Genomic DNA, 18906 nt, shown 5'->3' on the forward strand with positions numbered 1-18906 from the left:
AGCACAAAAAATAAAAACCGCAGAGGTAATCAAATACCACCAAAAGAAAGCTCTATTTGTGGGGAAAAAAAGACATCAATTTTGTTTTTGTAAAAGTCGCACTTGTCAGTTAAAGCGACGCACTGCTGTTTTGCAAAAAATGGCCTGTCATTAAGGGGGTAAATCCTTCCAGGGCTGAGGTGGTTAAATCAAGCCTTTTTACTAGCGATTTAAATCAAATCCACCCTGCCATAAGCACAGTAAAATCGCGGCAAAATAGAGCTGCACAATTAATCATCAAGAATCGTTATCGCGATCTTGACTAAAGTGTTTCACAATTCTTTTTATGCAAAGAATGCTCTCTGCTCTTTTCAAGCCACAGCCCTCAAAAGAAAGGAAGAGTAAAACTGGGCAGTCTTCCAAGAATCAAAACATTGTTTATCAGTTGAACTTAAGTATTAACATTGTAACAATTTGTCAATGGAATAGACTTTGTGTGTAAGTGAAAAAAGTTTAAACACTAAACCTTTTTCTGACATATGTTGGTTTCAAGTTAAAATCATTAACCCCCAAACACACAATATATAAATATATATATATATATATATATATATATATATATATATACACACACACACACACACACATATATACACATACACTATATATAATTTTAGTAGACACCCTAGAGAATAAAATGGTGGTTGTTGCAATATTTTATGTCACACTGTATTAGAGCAGCGGTCTTTCAAATGCAATTTTTTGGAAAAAATTACTTTAATGAATTAAAAAAAAAAAAAACTAACCAGTAAAGTTAGCCCATTTTTTGGTACAACGTGAAAGATTTTACATCACGGGAATCGTGAGAGAATCATGATCTTTTTTCCTAAGCAAAAAAAATGGTGATTCTCATTTTGGCCAGGATCGTGCAGCTCTACGGCAAAATCGTGTGCGTTTTATGCGTCATTATGGCTACCTATTTTTTTATCGGCAAAATGCAGAAAACACCATTTTCGCTAGAGATGCGCATTTTCACTGGTCTCATGAGTCGATTAGATTACGATTATCTTGTCAACGATTTGACTCCTTTCCGTGATGCATCATGATTACCGACGATGGTTTCCATCACACAAATTCAAACATTTAGATTCCTTTCACACTGAGGCATTTTTCAGGCGCTTTTCGGCTAAAAATAGCACCTGAAAAACGGCTCCGCCGCAGTCTCAGCGTGAAAGCAGGAGGGCTTTCACACTGAGGCGATGCGCTGGCAGGATGTTAAAAAAACTCCTGCATGCAGCATTTTTTGAGCAGTGAATACACCTCTCCTACCCATTGAAATGATTGGGCAGTGCCACCGAAGCGCCGCTTTGCAGGTCGTTGTAACCCTTTTTTGGCCACTAGCGGGGGTTAAAAATGCCCCGCTAGCAGCCGAAAACCTCAGCAAAAACGCCGCTAAAAATAGCTGTGCTTTACTGCCGACACCCCAGTGTGAAAGCAGTCTTAGAAGAACATTTTTTAATTTTATCTGCTTTAAAAAAAAAAATGAGAAGAAGGACACTTCCTGCATGTAGCGGCACAAGGACATGGAAGAGTCCAGGATATGAGGGAGGGGTGGGAAATGAAGGATGGAAGAATCCATGAATAAGAAAAGAAGGATTGAAGAGTCTGGGGATGGAGGAATCCATGAATAGAGAATGGAAGGCCAGAGGAGTCTGGAGATAGGAACTGAAGGATGGCAGAATCTGGGGATGGAGATGGAGGAATCCATGGATAGGAACAGAAGGATGGAAGAGTCTGGGGATGGAGATGGAGGAATCCGTGGATAGGAACAGTTGTATGGAAGAGTTCAAAGATTAAAATGGTGGTGGTGAGGAGGGGACTGAAGGATGGAAGAATCAAAGGGAGGATGTTACGATGGTCATCATGGAGTCCTGCAGGTGAGGAACATCAGAGGTAGAGGATCCCCTGTGGTGTGTACATGGCAGGGTTTGGGGGGTGATGGTCTCCTCCTGGAGTCCAGGGTTGGGGATGTCATTGTGCTTTCTGTATAAACATATTTTATTAAAGTGGAATTCCACTCAAAAGTGAAACTTCCACTTTGAGTCCTGACCCCCTTACATGCCACAACTGGCATGTAATTTCTTTGGGGGGTGAGGAGTGGGTACCTAGTTTTGACAGGAACCAAGCTCCCACTTCCGCTTGGGCCGCCTAGGCGGCCCTTCCTCCCTGGTACACATCACAGGTCCCAGAAGTTTGCCCGCTATGCAGGACAGCGCAGTGAGACATGCACACCCGGCTGTGAAGCTGCAAGCTGTCACAGCTGGATGCCCACAGTTGTATTGCCAGTGCAGGGGACTGGCGGGGGAGAGAAGGGAGGGTTTGGGTGGCCACGTCACTGGATCGTGGGACAGGTGAGTGTCTTTTTATTAAAAGTCAGAAGATACACTTTTTGTAGCTGCTGACTTTTAATAAACCAAAAATTTACAAATTCCACTTTGAATTAGAAATAACCTCACTCCCTTAAAAAGTGCACTAATCCGGTGCACTACAGGGTACAGGCATTCACACACTGCTGCTTGGAGGTCAGGAGGGATAGAATCCACAGCTGACAAACAGCCCTGTGAAGTTCCCTGTATGGTCTCTGTGCTGACAGTTCCCTGGGCTCCCCCGTTTGCACCTTCCAGCACACTAGGAGTTAACAGTGGAATGTACAAACGGGGAAGCCGGGGGAACTGTCAGCACGGAGCATGTATGAGGTGTAAGTAGAGTACAAACACATTTGTACTCTACTTACTGCTGTTAAAATAACTGTGTCTTAATACATCCCAAGTTACAATCCATTAAGTGCCCCACTGCATGTGCTTTTTAAAAAATCTGGAGCTACGTACCGCATTTTTCAGTGTGTACATACAGTGTACACGCTGCTCATGTGACTGCCCGGCCCGCCTCTCACGTTACTCCTGACGTCAGCGGGGAATTCTCAGCCCCGCCTGCTGACTGTAGCTATCAGATCAGAAGAGGCGGGTGGGGCTGAGAATTTCCCGCTGACGTCAGGAGAGACGTGAGAGGAGAGAAGAGAGAGGCGGGCCCGGGCAGTCACATGAGTGGCATGTACACTGTATGTACACTCAGTGAAAAAAGCAGTATGTAGCTCCAGATTTTTTTAAAAGCACATACAACAGGAGGATTTATTAAAACACTTATTTTAACAACTATACGCCCGGAGAGCTCTCCCGGGAGGGGCGGGGCAAGTCAGGATGACGTCACCCGGCAGTCGTATGCATCGATGCTGCATCGGGGACACCCGAACCACGATGAATGGATGCAGCGATTAATTTCAGCACCTCTCATTTTTGCTGGCTGAAAGTTCAGTGCACATGCCTATTGCGGTCACAAGGAAGTTTACATTCCTTGTGACAATAAAAAGATAAAAGGATAAAAAAATAAAACACAACAGTGTAAAAAAAATTAAAAGTGCCCCTGTGCAAAGACAATTGCGAGCATCAGTCACACACGCAAACAATTCAAGCCCTACACATGTGAGATATCACCATGAACGTCAGATCATGGGCAGTAATTCTAGAACTAGACCTCCTCTGTAAATCCAAAGTGGTAACCTGTATAGGCTTTGACCACTTAAGGACCAGCCTCGTTTTGGATTTTAGGTGTTTACATGTTTAACCACTTCCCGACCGCCGCACGACTATATACGTCCTAAGTTTGAACGGGGATATCGTTGTTATGGCAGCAGCTAGCTGCCATAACCCCGGTATCCCCGTTTTCGTGCGGCGGCCGGCTTTCAGATAAAAGTGGTCCCTGCGGCGGATTCGCCGCGAGATCACTTTTATCGGTGGCGGGAGAGGGGCCCCCCCCTCCTGCCGCGATCCGGTGCCCTCCGCCGCTTACCGGAGCCGTCGGTAGCGGCGGAGGCGATCGCGTCCTCTGCCGTTGTGTGTCAGGAGACGAGTGAGGCCAAGATGGCGCTCGCTCGTCTCCAAGATACTGCTGGGCGGAAGCGACGTCAAGACGTCACTTCCGTCCACGCCTCTTAAAGGCATATTTTTTCAAATGTCATTTTTCTAAATGACTTTTTTTTTTTTTTTTTTTAATTGCATTTTAGTGTAAATATGAGATCTGAGGTCTTTTTGACCCCAGATCTCATATTTAAGAGGACCTGCCATGCTTTTTTCTATTACAAGGGATGTTTACATTCCTTGTAATAGGAATAAAAGTGACACAATTTTTTTTTTTTTTTTAAACAGTGTAAAAATAAATAAAATATTTTAAAATAAATAATAAAAATTAAAAAAAAAAATTTAAAACCCCCCTGTCCCGACGAGCTCGCGCGCAGAAGCGAACGCATACGCGAGTAGCGCCCGCATATGAAAACGGTGGTCAAACCACACATGTGAGGTATCACAGCGACCGGTAGAGCGAGAGCAATAATTCTAGCCCTAGACCTCCTCTGTAGCGCAAAATATGCAACCTGTAGAATTATTTAAACGTCGCCTATGGAGATTTTTGAGGGTAAAAGTTTGACGCCATTCCACGAGCGGGCGCAATTTTTAAGCATGACATGTTGGGTATCAATTTACTTGGCGTAACATTATATTTCACAACATTAAAAAAAATTGGGATAACTTTACTGTTGTTTTATTTTTTTATTCAAAAAAGTGAATTTTTTCCAAAAAAAGTGCGCTTATAAGACCGCTGCGCAAATACGGTGCAAAAAAAAGTATTGCAATGACCGCCATTGTATTCTCTAGGGTGTTAGAAGAAAAACCATATATAATGTTTGGGGGTTCTAAGTAATTTTCTAGCAGAAAAACCTGTTTTAAACATGTAAACACCTAAAATTAGGGTTGTCCCGATACCGATACTAGTATCGGTATCGGCACCGATACCGAGCATTTGCCCAAGTACTTGTACTCGGGCAAATGCTCCCGATGCCTCCCCCGATACCTGAACTGTCAGCTGTGATCGGCGCGTGGGGGAGTTACAAGATTCTCCCCCGGCGGCTTTCACCAGCTTTAGTGACAGACAGCGGTGATCGCTCACAGCTGACTGTCACTGCATCCTCCTCCGTGCCCCCTCCTTTCCTCTGTCCCTCTCAGCTGTCCCCTCCATTCCTCTATCCTTATCTGTCCCCTCCGTTCTGCTCTTATCTGTCCCGTCCGTTCTCCCCCTCAGTTCCTCCGTCCTCCCCCTCCTCCTTCCTTTGTGTATGGATAGAGTCAGCTGACTCTGTCCATTCACATAACTGAAACATTGTAATCTCCTGTGATTACGATGTGTCAGTTTATGAATGGAGAGAAGCTGCGGTCTTCTCTCCATTCATTGTCAGTGCAGCTGACGCTGCAGAGAAAGGGACTGGGGAATCTCTATCCTCTGTCTCTTTCTCTGTCTCAAGGGGGAGATATCAGAGGTCTGTTAAGACCCCTGATATCTCACCAAAGCCCCCCAAAAGGGCTGATTAAAAAAAAAAAAAAAAAAACAATAAAGAATAAAAGAAATATTATTCTAAAAAATAAAAATTGTAAAAAAAAAAAAAATAAAAAAATAACACACACATACAACGTTCACCCCCTCCCCCCCCCAAAAAAAAGCAAGCACTGTTAAAAAAAAAAAAAAAATGAAAAAAAAAAACACTGTCACGTGACATTAAAAAAAAAGTATCGGTAATCGGTATCGGCGAGTACTTGAAAAAAAGTATCGGTACTTGTACTCGGTCCTAAAAAAGTGGTATCGGGACAACCCTACCTAAAATCCAAAACGAGGCTGGTCCTTAAGTGGTTAAAATAGTTTTTTTTTGCTAGAAAATTACTTAGAACCCCCAAACATTATATATTGTTTTTTTTTCTAACACCCTAGAGAATAAAATGGTGGTCAATGCAATGCTTTTTTTTTTGCACCGTATTTGTGCAGCAGTCTTATAAGGGCACTTTTTTTGGAAAAAATTCACTTTTTTGAATAAAAAAATTAGACAACAGTAAAGTTAGCCCATTTTTTTTATATATTGTGAAATATGTTACGCCAAGTAAATTGATACCCAACATGTCACGCTTCAAAATTGCGCCCGCTCATGGAATGGCGTCAAACTTTTACTCTTAAAAATCTCCATAGGTGACGTTTAAAAAAATTCTACAGGTTGCATGTTTTGCGGTACAGAGGAGGTCTAGGGCTAGAATTATTGCTCTTGCTCGACCGGTCGCAGCGACACCTCACATGTGTGGTTTGACCACCGTTTTCATATGTGGGCGCTACTCACGTATGCATTCGCTTTTGCGCGCGAGCTCGTCTGGACAGGAGGCTTTAAAAAAAATTTTTTTTTCTTATTTATTTTACTTTATTTTTTCACAGTTTAAAAAAAAAAAATTGGATCGCTTTTATTCCTATTACAAGGAATGTAAACATCCCTTGTAATAGAAAAAAGCATGACAGGTCCTCTTAAATATGAGATCTGCAGTCAAAAAGTCCTCAGATCTCATATTTGGACTTTAATGCAAAAAAAAAAAAAAAAAAAAAAAAAAAAAAAAAAAAAAAAAAAAGCCGTGGTAGCGGCGGAGGGCGCGGGAGAGCAGCAGGAGGGGCGGTGGCACCTCTCCCACCGTCGATAACGGTGATCTCGCAGCAAACCCGCCGCAGAGACCACCATTATCGTACACAGAACCCCTGGCCCTAAAGATGGATCTCGGTTGTGGCAGCAGCTGCTGCCGTTACCGAGATATCCATCTTCAAAGTAATGACGTTTATATACAGTGGGCGGTCGGTAAGTGGTTAAAATGTCGCCTATAAATAGTAAAAATTTGCCATAGTTTGTCACCTTTGCATGAGCATTCGCAATTTTAAAGCGTTACATGTTTGGTATCTATTTACTCGTCGTAACATCATATTTTACAACTAAAATCGGGTTATGTATTTTTTTTTCTTTCATTCAAATAATAAAAAAAAAAAAGTATTTGAAAAACCACGGTGTGACAAAATAAAAATTGCAAAACCCACTAAATTATTCTCTAGGGCCCCAGCTTTAAAAATATATATAATTGTGGGTTTTAAGTAATTTTCTAGCAAAAAATACTGACTGTTACATGTACACAAAGTGCCAGAAAAGGCCTGAAGCAGCAATAGATCCATACATTTTCGTGTGAATTGGAGACCCATAAGTTGACTGTAAAGACATAGCAGAGGCACTTTGACATCACTCAGCATAATCAGTAGGCACTGGATAGACAACACCAAGCATTAAAATTTTGAAAGTGTCGCCTATGGGGATTTTTAACCTCCCTGACGGTATTCCCGTGTATGGCTTGGGGGTTAAATTTCAGCACCAATAGCGGTAACCCCGAGCCACACTCAGGATTGCGTTGCAGGATTCTGGTGCAGTGTACTTACCTTATCCCCAGGATCCTGCGATGTCCCCCCGCTGTGTCTGGGGGCTCTGTCCTCCTCCCCGAAGCCTCTCTGTACTGGGCTCCATTCCCTGCGAGCATCGCGACGCACGGGGGCAGAGCCCGGCGGCAAATTCAAAAACGTGAAAAATCATAATACATACAGTATACGGTAATCTTATGGATTACATTACTGTATGAAGTTATTTCACATCCCTTTTGTCCCTAGTGCTTTGTCCAGTGCCCTGCATGCAGTTTTATATACTGTTCTTTCTGCCTGTAAACTGGAGATTGTCCATAGCAACCAAAAAGTGTCCCTTTACGTCAAAACTGGTTTTAGACCAGCTAGAAAACTGGTTTTAGACCAGCTAGAAAACAGCGATAGTAAATTAGAACACTTGCAGAATTGAGCGATAGTGAATCGTGGGGAAATTTATTTTATTATTATTATTTTTTATATTAATTACCGTATATACTCGAGTATAAGCTGAGTTTTTCAGCACATTTTTTTGTGCTGAAAGTGTCCCCCTCGGCTTATACTCGAGTCAAGCACTTTTCTGCAGCAGAAAATGACATTTTCCAAACTGACTTTGGGGCCCCGTATCTCGGGGCCACTTGGTGCTAGGAACCCCCTGTGGAATTAGCACTACGACATATCCAAAGCTGGGGTTCCTAGCATGAAGTGGCCCCGAGATACAGGGCCCCCAAATTCGGTTCAGAAAATGTCACTCTCTGCTGCAGAAGTGCTTGACATTTTCCGAACCAACTTTGGGGCCCCATATCTCGGGGCCACTTGGTTCTAGGAACTACAGCTCTGGATATGTTATAGTGCTATTTCCACTAGGTTTGCACACTAAATTTGGGGTTCCTAGTACCAAGTGGCACCGAGATACGGGGCCCCAAAGTCGGTCAACTGTGTCCATCTGCAGCAATGTCATTTCAGGACCCTTTGGGTACAGAGACCCCAAATTTTGGCTGCAGCTAGGGGGCATCTAGGAACCCTTAACTACCTAGTTTGAAGTTCGGGGGACCTATGGCTGCAAATGGGCACAGTGAGGCTGCAAATGGGCACAGTGAGGCTGCAAATGGGCATTGTTGACCCTCTTTTCCACTTACAGTAGCTGTGCATTTCTCACCCTAGGCTTATACTCGAGTCAATAAGTTTTCCCAGTTTTGTGTTTCAAACTTCATCATACCCGGGATATCTACTAGACTCTTGGTGGACAGATATAAGTGTGTTATTGCTAAGAAATTACAGGCCTACAATATAAAATGCCAAATTTCTATGCAAAATAATTGTACCGCTTTGACTCTTAAAAATCTGACAATCATACCGCCAGGGAGGCTTAGGCTACGTACCGAAGCGTGTGCAATTTTGAAGTGTGACACGTTAGGTATCGATTTACTCAGCGTTACTTCATCTTTCACATTATGCAAAAAAAACTGGGCTAACTTTACTGTTATTTTTTTTTTTTTTTAAAGCTCAAAACTTTTTTTCCCCCCAAAAAAAGGCGTTAGAAAAATTGCTGCGCCTATACCGTGCAATATAAAAAGTTGCAACGACCGCCATTGTATTCTCTAGGGTCTTTGCTTAAAAAAAAAAAAAAAAAAAAAAAAAAACATAATGTTTGGGGGTTCTATGTAATTTTCTAGCAAAAAAATGATTTATACATGTAAGAGAGAAATGTCAGAATTGGCCTGGGTGGCAAGTGGTTAAATGAATGAACAACTACGCCGACGGCTTGTAGTTCTCAATGAACTACAAGGGTGCTGGTGATCACTCTCTTATTTCATTGATACTCCTGGACTTCAGTAACTGTTTTGCCTGTATCAAAAGGTATGGGCAGGCAGTTCTGCTGAGAGTCTGCAGGAGCCTGGTATTGTATCCATAATATTGATCATGGGTGCAATGCTTTACAAGCTAAGAAAAGACTTGCAAAAAAAATTAGCATTTTTTTTTAAAAAGGTGAACTTATCCTTTAAGCCACTGAAACATACAGTACGATATTTTACAATTTTAGTTTATGAACTCATGAGATAGCCATAGGTGTGACTTACACTAGGGCTGAAACAACTAATCGATTAATCGACAACTAATTGATTATGAAATTAATCGATTAATCTGCCAGTAACATAATGGGGTTAAAAAAACTAGTTTATAGTTATAGTACAAAAAGAGCAAATCGCTACTGTAAAGATTACTTTCACAGTTCTACAGTAAAATAAATATAAATGAACCCCTTACAGTAGTGATTATCTGCTTTTTTTGTACTAAAGGGCTAATTTTATTTTCTTTAACCCCATTATGTTACTAAATGTCTTAAACCTGGTTCACATCTATGTGTTTTTTGGTGCTTTTTGCAGAAACGCACTACAGTTCATTTATATGGTTTCCTATGGGACACGTTCACATCTATGCTTTTTTTTTTTTAACGCAAAACAGTGCTTTTTTTGGTTCAATATACTTCAATGGAGAAGCTGCAGAAAAGCATGTAATGCGTTTTTGCAGCAATTTGTGTTTTTTTATCTGCCCAACAAATTGGCCAAAAAAAAAATGCTAATCGCAGCAATATCACATGCGCAAAAATCAAAAAGCACTGCAAAAAGCACTGCAGAAACAGATCAAAAGCAAACTGCATAGGTGTGTACCGAGCCTTATGCTGGCCACATGGATCAATTTTTTTTGAAAAAATACACTAATGAATTAAAAAAAAAAAAAAAAAAAACACTAAGCAGTAAAGTTATCCCATTTTTTTCATCCAAAAGTTTTGATTACCTGTTTTTGTGTATTTAATATTTAAGATATAGTTTTTTTTTTTTTAAATCTAAATTATACATACAAGTGAACTGATTGGAGGTTTGTTTTGTTTAATAAATGTTAAAAATTTTCTGTATCACTTATTACTTAAGGTTGCTTACACACTGGAGCGGGCAGACGTTGACGGTAAAACGCTGCTAGTTTTAGCGGCGCTTTATCGTTATTTTAGCGGCGCCATTCGGCTGCTAGCGGGGCGCTTATAATCCAGCTAGCGGCCGAGGAAGGGGTTAAATGCGCCGCTGCCGAATCACTTTGCAGGCGCTTCGGCAGCGGTGCACATTCATTTCAATGTGCAGGAGTGGTATACACCGCTCCAAAGATGCTGCTTGCAGGACTTTTTAACATCCTGCCAGCGCATCGCCTCAGTGTGAAAGCACTCGGGCTTTCACACTGAGACTGCAGAGGAGCCGTTTTACAGGCACTTTACAGGAGCTATTTTTAGCCCAAAAGCGCCTGAAAAACGCCCCAGTGTGAAAGGGGTCTAACTGTTAGATTTTATGAGATGAAGGGGAAAAAAGAAAAAAAAAAAAAAAATCAGCTTAACATATCGGTCCAAAAAAATAAAATAAATAAATAAATCGGCATCATATATCGGCCATCGCGATTTCTAAATATTGGCATCGGCCAGAGAAAAACCCCTATCGGTCGACCTCTAGAAAGAATGTTTGAAATTTTCACTTGTTTTTAACATTCTGTTTTTAAAACGAATGTAATTTCTGAACAAAAACACCATACACTGAAAATTCCTTTGACCAAGAAGTTTTTTTATTATTTCCAAATTTCCCCGTCACTGTGGTTGAGAATTGAACATCGATTTCACCCCACTAACCATTAGAAAATCGAACAAATGTTCTTAAAATGACATTTTTTTTAACCACTTAAGGACCAGCCTCGTTTTGGATTTTAGGTGTTTACATGTTTAAAACAGTTTTTTTTTGCTAGAAAATTACTTAGAACCCCCAAACATTATATATGTTTTTTTTTTCTAACACCCTGGAGAATAAAATGGCGGTCATTGCAATAATTTTTTTTGCACCGTATTTGCGCAGCGGTCTTATAAGCGCACTTTTTTTGGAAGAAATTCACTTTTTTGAATAAAAAAATAAGAACAGTAAAGTTAGCCCAATTTTTTTTATATTGTGAAATATAATGTTACGCCAAGGAAATTGATACGAAACATGTCACGCTTCAAAATTGCGCCCGCTCGTGGAATAGCGTCAAACTTTTACCCTTAAAAATCTCCATAGGCGACGTTTAAAAAATTCTACAGGTTGCATGTTTTGCGTTACGGAGGAGGTCTAGGGCTAGAATTATTGCTCTCGCTCTACCGGTCGCGGCGATACCTCACGTGTGGTTTGACCACCGTTTTCATATGCGGGCGCTACTCACTTATGCGTTCGCTTCTGCGCACGAGCTCGTCGGGACAGGGCGCTTTAAACAAATTTTTTTTTTTTTATTATTTATTTTACTTTATTTTATTTATTTTTTCACTGTTTTAAAAAACAAAAAAATGGATCACTTTTATTCCTATTACAAGGAATGTAAACATCCCTTGTAATAGAAAAAAGCATGACAGGTCCTCTTAAATATGAGATCTGGGGTCAAAAAGTCCTCAGATCTCATATTTAGACTAAAATGCAAAAATGACAAAAAAAAATTGTGCCTTTAAGAGAAGTGGGCGAAGCCGGCGTAATGACGTTGCTCCGGCCGTCCTATGGTATAGAGACGGGTGGGCGCCATCTTGGCCTCATTCGTCTCTATACCGAAGCACTCACAGGTCCCGATCTCCTCCACCGCTATCGACGGCTCCGGTAAGCGGCGGTGGGCGCAGGAGAGCGGTGGGAGGGGGTGTGGCGAACCCGCCGCAGAGACCAACATTATCGTGTACAGAAACGCCGGCCACAAAGATGGATACCTCGGTTGTGGCAGCAGCTGCTGCCGTTACCGAGATATCCATCTTCAAAAAAATGACGTATATATACAGTGGCCGGTCGTTAAGTGGTTAAGGAAGACATTGTTTGTTTTTTTAAATAATAAAAAAAAATGATCTCCGAGTCTAATGATATTTACAAGATTCACCCTCTAATAGTATATACAGTATATCTCTCCTCTAATAGTATATACAGTATATCTCTTCTAATAGTATATAGAGATTATCTCTTCTGTCTGTTATTCTCAGAGTGAATGAGATATTTTGCTCCCTAACCATATAGTTGGTTATTTATATTTACCACTGCATAGAGATATTTAAGAATAAATTACTCTTTTTTTAAACTTTACATATTAACTAAATTATACACACTTTTTTGAAGGTTATTAACTGATTAATCGAAACAATAATCGGCCAACTAATCGATTATGAAAATAATCGTTACTTGCAGCCCTACATTACACTTCAATCACTCAGTGGACTGAACAGAAAAAAAGGAAACTAACAGATCCCACCATACATACAAAAGAGGTGGTTGGAGGAATCCCCAGGAGGGACAATCTATTCTGACTGCAGGACCCGCAGTTGTCAGAACACACCAATCAGTGTCTGCAGCTGCTGATTGAGACATTTTCAACACGTGCCTTCGGCAGAAGTTGACCAAATTGTTCAATCGACATTGGTGATGGCACTGATTGAACTTCATCCAGTCCCTGCCGAATCAGCTGGATTTTGATCAGTCTACAGCCAGCTTTGGGCAGTCTGAGCGATTGCAGATCCAGGGTAGTTTGCGATGTCCCCATTTGATATATGGAATAAAGTTTGAGCATCTTTACTACAGTGGTGTGCGGCCAAATTTTTCTACGCTACAGCCAGCTTTACTGTTAGGCTGGCCATACGCTATACAATTTTCTTGTTCATCTTTTCTTTAGATTTACCAAAACCAATTAGTATGCAATCAGGCAGGCCCTTGTACTACATAGTTGAAGGTAAATCTAAAGGAAATTGAATAAATTAAAAAAAAAAAAAGTGTATAGCCAGCCTTAAAGTGGAAGTAAACTTAATTTTTCAAAAATAAGCAGAACCCATCGGTCTCTTCTGCCTGTCAGCCACCATGTGCCACGCGCAGCTCAGTGAACATTTATGGCCCAGATGTGTGCCGTGGCAATGTGACTCCCATGAGCATGACAGTGATGTCATTGCGGCCCGGCCTATTAAACGGCTGAAGACACAAAACACGGAAGGAAAACCGGACAAAGAAGCCCGCTGGATCGATCCCACCACATCGCTGAAGGGCACCATTTCACAGGTAAGTCTACCATAACGTACTAACATGCTGTGCATACTAGTACATTATGGCATAATCCACCAGGGATGTTCTCTAAGGAGCTGACCAGCTAGAGCCCTGGTGCCCAACCTGTGACCTTATGGTAAATGATGTGGCCCTCTGACCTCAGCAGTCTGTATTGTGAACATGGATTAGGGTATCAGCATTGATCTCTACTAGCCCCATGTAATATCTACCCAGCTTTGTATTGTCTTCTGCAACCATCCCAGCCAAAAGTGTTGGCTTTCCGCACTCTCTGACCCACATTTTTTCTATTAGGTCTGCAGTTTGACAGTTCTCTCAGCCCTAGTTCACACTGATGCGATGTGGGAAGTGTGCAAGATTTGCTGTGTCTCCCTACATTGCATAGCAATCGCACGATGTCCATGTGATATGCTGTGGGTGTTAATGTTAGATCAATAACACCCCGAAACTAGGGTTGCCACCTAATCCCTTTAAACCCGAACACAGATTAACCACCTCAATACAGAGCACTTACACCCCCTTCCTGCCCAGGCCATTTTACAGCTTTCAGCGCTGTTACACTTTGAATGACAATTGCGCGGTCATGCAACACTGTAACCATGTGAAATTTTTATAATTTTCTTCGCACAAATAGAGCCTTCATTTGGTGTATTTGATCACCAGTGGGGGTGATTTTTTTTTTTTAGCAAAAAATAAGACAGAAATTTTTTCTTTGTTTCTGTCAGTAAATTTTTTGTAGATAAGTAATTTTTCTCCTTCACTGATGGGCGCTAATGAGGTGGCACCAATAGGCTGCACTCATGGGGAGGCACGAATGTCGCACTTATGGGCGGCAGTGAAAGCCAGCACTGACTGGCATCACTAATGGCCACTGATTGCTGGCACTTGTGGGCACTGGTTGGCGCTGATTGCTGGGCACTCACTGCTGATGATCCGTGCCCCGATTACATACTATGATGTCCCCCTCTGAGATGCTGCTGATCAGCTCTCTTCAACACAGTCAGTGTGAGGTGTGCCGATCACCGGCATCTCCATGGTTACATGTGACCAGCTGTGATTGGACACAGCCGATCACATGGTTAAAGAGCCGCAGCTCTTTACAGAGATCGGGGGTCGCGCCATGTCCTTGCAACATGGCGCGGTAGAGCTGCACGATTCTGGCCAAAATGAGAATCACAAATTTTTTGCTTAGAATAAACAGATCACAATTCTCACAACGTAAAATCTTTCACATTATATATATATAAAAAAAATGTAAAAATGGGCTAACTTTACTGATTAGTTTTTTTTTTTAATTTTTTCATTCATTAAAGTAATTTTTTCCAAAAAAAAATTGTATTTGAAGGACCACTGCGCAAATACAGTGTGACATAAAATATTGCAACAACCACCATTTTTTTCTCTAGGGTCTCTACTAAAAAAAAATAAATAAATATATATATATATATATATATATATATATATATATATATATATATATATATATATACACACACATACAATGTTTGGGGGTTCTAAGTAATTTTCTAGCAAAACAAAATGATTTTAACTTGAAACCAACAAATGTCAAAAAAAGGTTTAGTGTTTAAGTCAGGGCTTGACAAATTTGCTTGGAATCTAGGAGCCAGCTAAAAAAGTTAGGAGCCAGGTTTTTTTTTTTTTTTTTTTTTTTTAAAACGACCGACAAAGCTTTATTTTCAATATAAAAATTAACCAATCTTAAATTTACACAGAGACGACTAGAACTAATGTGACTGCTTTTATTTCCTGCCATGCAGGTACACAAGACCACCATATTCTCGCTAAGGATCCAATCAGGTCCGCCTGAAAAACTGACATGCGAACCTGATCAGACAGCCCCTGTGAAAGGGGCCAAGCAGGGAGATGACAAATAATAAATTCATTTTAATTAACCACTTCCTTCCCGCAGGACGACTATATACGTCCTGTCTTTGAAGAGAAATACCGTTGTTATGGTAGCAGCTAGCTACCATAACCCCGGTATCTTCTTCAAGAGCCGGCGGTTCTCTTTCAGATAAAAGTGGTCTCTGCAGCAGATTAGCAGCGAGATCACTTTTATCGGCGGCAGGAGAGGGCCCCCCTACCGCCGCTCTCCGGTGCCCTTCACCGCTTATCGTGGCCGTCGGTAACGGCGGAGGCGATCCGGATCTGTCCCTGGCCTGACATGGAGACGAGTGAGAGGAAGATGGCCCCCCGCCCATCTCCAAGTCATTGCAGGGCGAAAGCGACGTCAAATCGTCACTTCCACCCATAGCTCTTGAAGGGACATTTTTTTTTTTTTTTTCAAATGACAATTTTTTTTTTAATGCATTTTAGTGTAAATATGAGATCTGAGGTCTTTTTGACCCCAGATGTCATATTTAAGAGGACCTGTCATGCTTTTTTTCTATTACAAGGGATTTTTACATTCCTTCTAATAGGAATAAAAGTGACTTTTTTTTTTTTTTTAAAAGAACAGTGAAAAAATAAAAGTTAAAATAAATAAGAAAAAAAAAATTTAAATGTGCCCCATCCCTTGTAATAGAAATAAAAGTGACACAATTTTTATTTTTTTTAAAAACAGTGTAAAAATAAAAAATAAAATATATAAGAAAAAATAATAATTTTTTTAAATGCGCCCCGTCCCGCCGAGCTCGCTTGCAGAAGCAAACGCATATGTGAGTAGCACCCGCATATGAAAGCGGTGTTCAAACCACACGTGAGGTATCGCCACGATCGTTAGAGTGAGAGCAATAATTCTAGTCCTAGACCCCCTCTGTAACTCAAAACATGCAACATGTAGAATTTTTTAAACGACACCTATGGAGATTTTAAAGGGTAAAAGTTTGTCGCCATTCCACGAGCGGATGAAATTTTGAAGCGTGACATGTTGGGAATCAATTTACTCGGCGTAACATCATCTTTCAAAATATAAAAAAAATTGGGCTAACTTTACTGTTTTCTTATTTTTTAATTAAAAAAAGTATTTTTTCCCAAAAAAGTGCGCTTGTAAGTCCGCTGCGCAAATACGGTGTGACAGAAAGTATTGCAATGACCGCCATTTTATTCTCTAGGGTGTTAGAATAAAAAATATATATAATGTTTGGGGGTTCTAAGTAAAGGGAAGGAGATGAGCAGGCAGTGAAAACAGGTAGGGAAAGCTGCTCCATTAGCATTGGTGGATGTCTTGTCATACCAACGGCCACCACCAGAGGGCGCCCGATTGCAGAAGGAACCAGGAACCATAGGACTGCAGTAGGCCGCAAAGCCGGGGCCTCAATTACCGGCGCGGCCCAGCGCGATCGCGGCGGGAGGGGGGGGGGAGGCGAACGGACACAGGATACCAAAGCTGTGCCGCCCCAGGCGCCAGGTCGCTAATTCTAGTCGCAAATGCGACCTGGCGCCCGGGGTTTGTCGAGCCCTGGTTTAAGTGGTTAAACTTTTTTCACTTAGACACAGGTCTATTCCATTGACAAATTGTTACAATGTTTATACTTAAGTTCAACTGATAAAGAATATTTTGATTCTTGGCAGACTGCCTGTGTGGCTTCAGAAGAGCAGAGAATTCTTTGCATAGAAAGAATCGGGAAACACTTTAGGCCCCTTTCACATTGTAGGACCGTTCAGGTCCATGTTAGTCTATGGAGCGACGGATGTCAGCGGTGACATATCTGCTGACATCCGACCCGGTCCGATCCGCTAAAATCAGCCGGATGGCCCTACGTTCACATCCGTCCTTGGCGGATCGGATGAGATCTGATGAAAACGGACATGCTGTCCGTTTTCGTCCGATCTCTCCATAGCAAGCAGCGGCGCTCGACAAGCCCCTCCCCACTCAGTGAGCAGAGAGGGACTTGTCATCCGCCGGCTCAGCGGAGAGATCTCAGCAGATCCGCCTGGTGTGAATGAGGCCTTAATCAAGATCGCGATAATGATTCTTGACGATTAATCGTGCATCTTTTCGGTGCGGCCGCGACTGCTGGGTGAGAGCGGTCGTCCTGGAAAGCCGTCATACGACGTCCACCCAGGACGAGAGCCGCACCGCCCAGCCTCATTTGATGGTCAGTGGCAAGTGGTTAATTACACAAGTTCTCTGATTAAGGTGGTAATTAAACTCACTTGGTGCGTTATCTGCATGAAAACAGCCTCAGAACCCGTGTAATACATATGTGTTCAATTTTAAAGGGATGAGGTGGCAACCCTACCTGAAACAGATTGCAAAATGCAGTGCAACTGCCAGAATGGTGTTGCATAGGCGTGAACACCCACGCGATGCGATTTAGGTGCGGAAGAAGCACCGTGCACCATTTTGGTGCGAATGGCTCACATCGCACAGCCATCACGTGATGTGCACAGGAATGCGGTGTTTTGCACACACTAGTGTGAACCCAGGCTCAAGCATTACATATACTGAACATTATGTGTGGCCCTTTGGTGATGTCTGGGGCCACATGAGGCTCCCTTTAGTTCATACATTTGACATCCTCTAAGCTAGAACACCCCCAACACGTGTATAAGAGGGCAATCCCACCTATACGTGACACACAAGCAATGAATGAAGCCTAAGCTGCATGCGACCCCTTCCTCCTCTATTCATAGGCTGACTGGGAGGCCTGTTTTTTTTATTCCCAGTGACTGGGAGGCCTGGTACACAGACCACGCTGCGGCCTCCCGCCCTTTCCCGCTATTTCTCCTCAGCTGCCCCCTTGCACAGCTTGCCGCCTGCAGAGATCAGGTCGTTTTATCAATGTGGCAATACCTGACAGCACATATTCTCCCCCCCTCCCCCGTTCTGTGAGGGCCGCTTCGGTAACAGCACAAGCGTCCGCGCCTGCGTACTAGGCCTGAGGAGAACCACGGCTAGCAGCTGGGAGCAATGCTACAAAAAGGGGAGTTCCCCTATTCACTTACATGCAAAGCACACGATCCTGCTGGATATTAACCGTTCTCCGATAGTATACTTCCGCTATAGGCCGCCCGGGAGTCTCTACACGTCCCACAACGACGCTCCTCCCGTGGTAACCCAATCTTCCAGACAGACAATATGGCGCTGTTACTTCGGCCAGCGGAAGTGATCAGCAGCAAGTGTAGAGGGAAGAGTGAAGGACGCTGTGAAGGCTGGGGCACTCTGCTGCCATCTAGTGGTCGTTAGGCTCAATTCACAAAACTCTACACTAGGATAAGCATATTTATTAAAGTGGGGTTCCCATTAAAAAAAAAAAAAAATTAAAAAAATGTCAGCAGCTACAAATACTGCAGCTGCTGACTTTTAATTGGACACTTACCTGTCCCAGGGTCCAGCGATGCAGGGGATCGAAGCCCCGCTCGGCGTCGCCGGCATTCTAACTGTGGGCGCACAGCTGTGGCTTCACAGCCAGGCACCCACTGTACATGCGGGAGCGGCTCCGCGTGCTGTCACTGGCCCCGCAATCATCTGGGACCGGTCACGTGTCCCAGATGATTGACAAGAGGGAGGGGA

General features: G+C 42.4%; 1 protein-coding gene across 1 annotated transcript in view; it reads right to left on the reverse strand.

The window, feature by feature from the left end:
- Positions 1-18510, reverse strand: part of PNISR (PNN interacting serine and arginine rich protein) — a 55831-nt gene extending 37321 nt beyond the window's left edge. The window contains exon 1 of the mRNA XM_073626985.1: positions 18339-18510. The gene's annotated coding sequence lies outside the window, so the exon portion shown is untranslated. The remainder of the gene's footprint in view (positions 1-18338) is intronic.
- Between the last annotated feature and the right edge of the window lie 396 nt (positions 18511-18906).

This window comes from Aquarana catesbeiana, linkage group LG04 (genome assembly GCF_042186555.1).
Source record: "Aquarana catesbeiana isolate 2022-GZ linkage group LG04, ASM4218655v1, whole genome shotgun sequence".
Classification (NCBI taxonomy): Eukaryota; Metazoa; Chordata; class Amphibia; order Anura; family Ranidae; genus Aquarana; species Aquarana catesbeiana.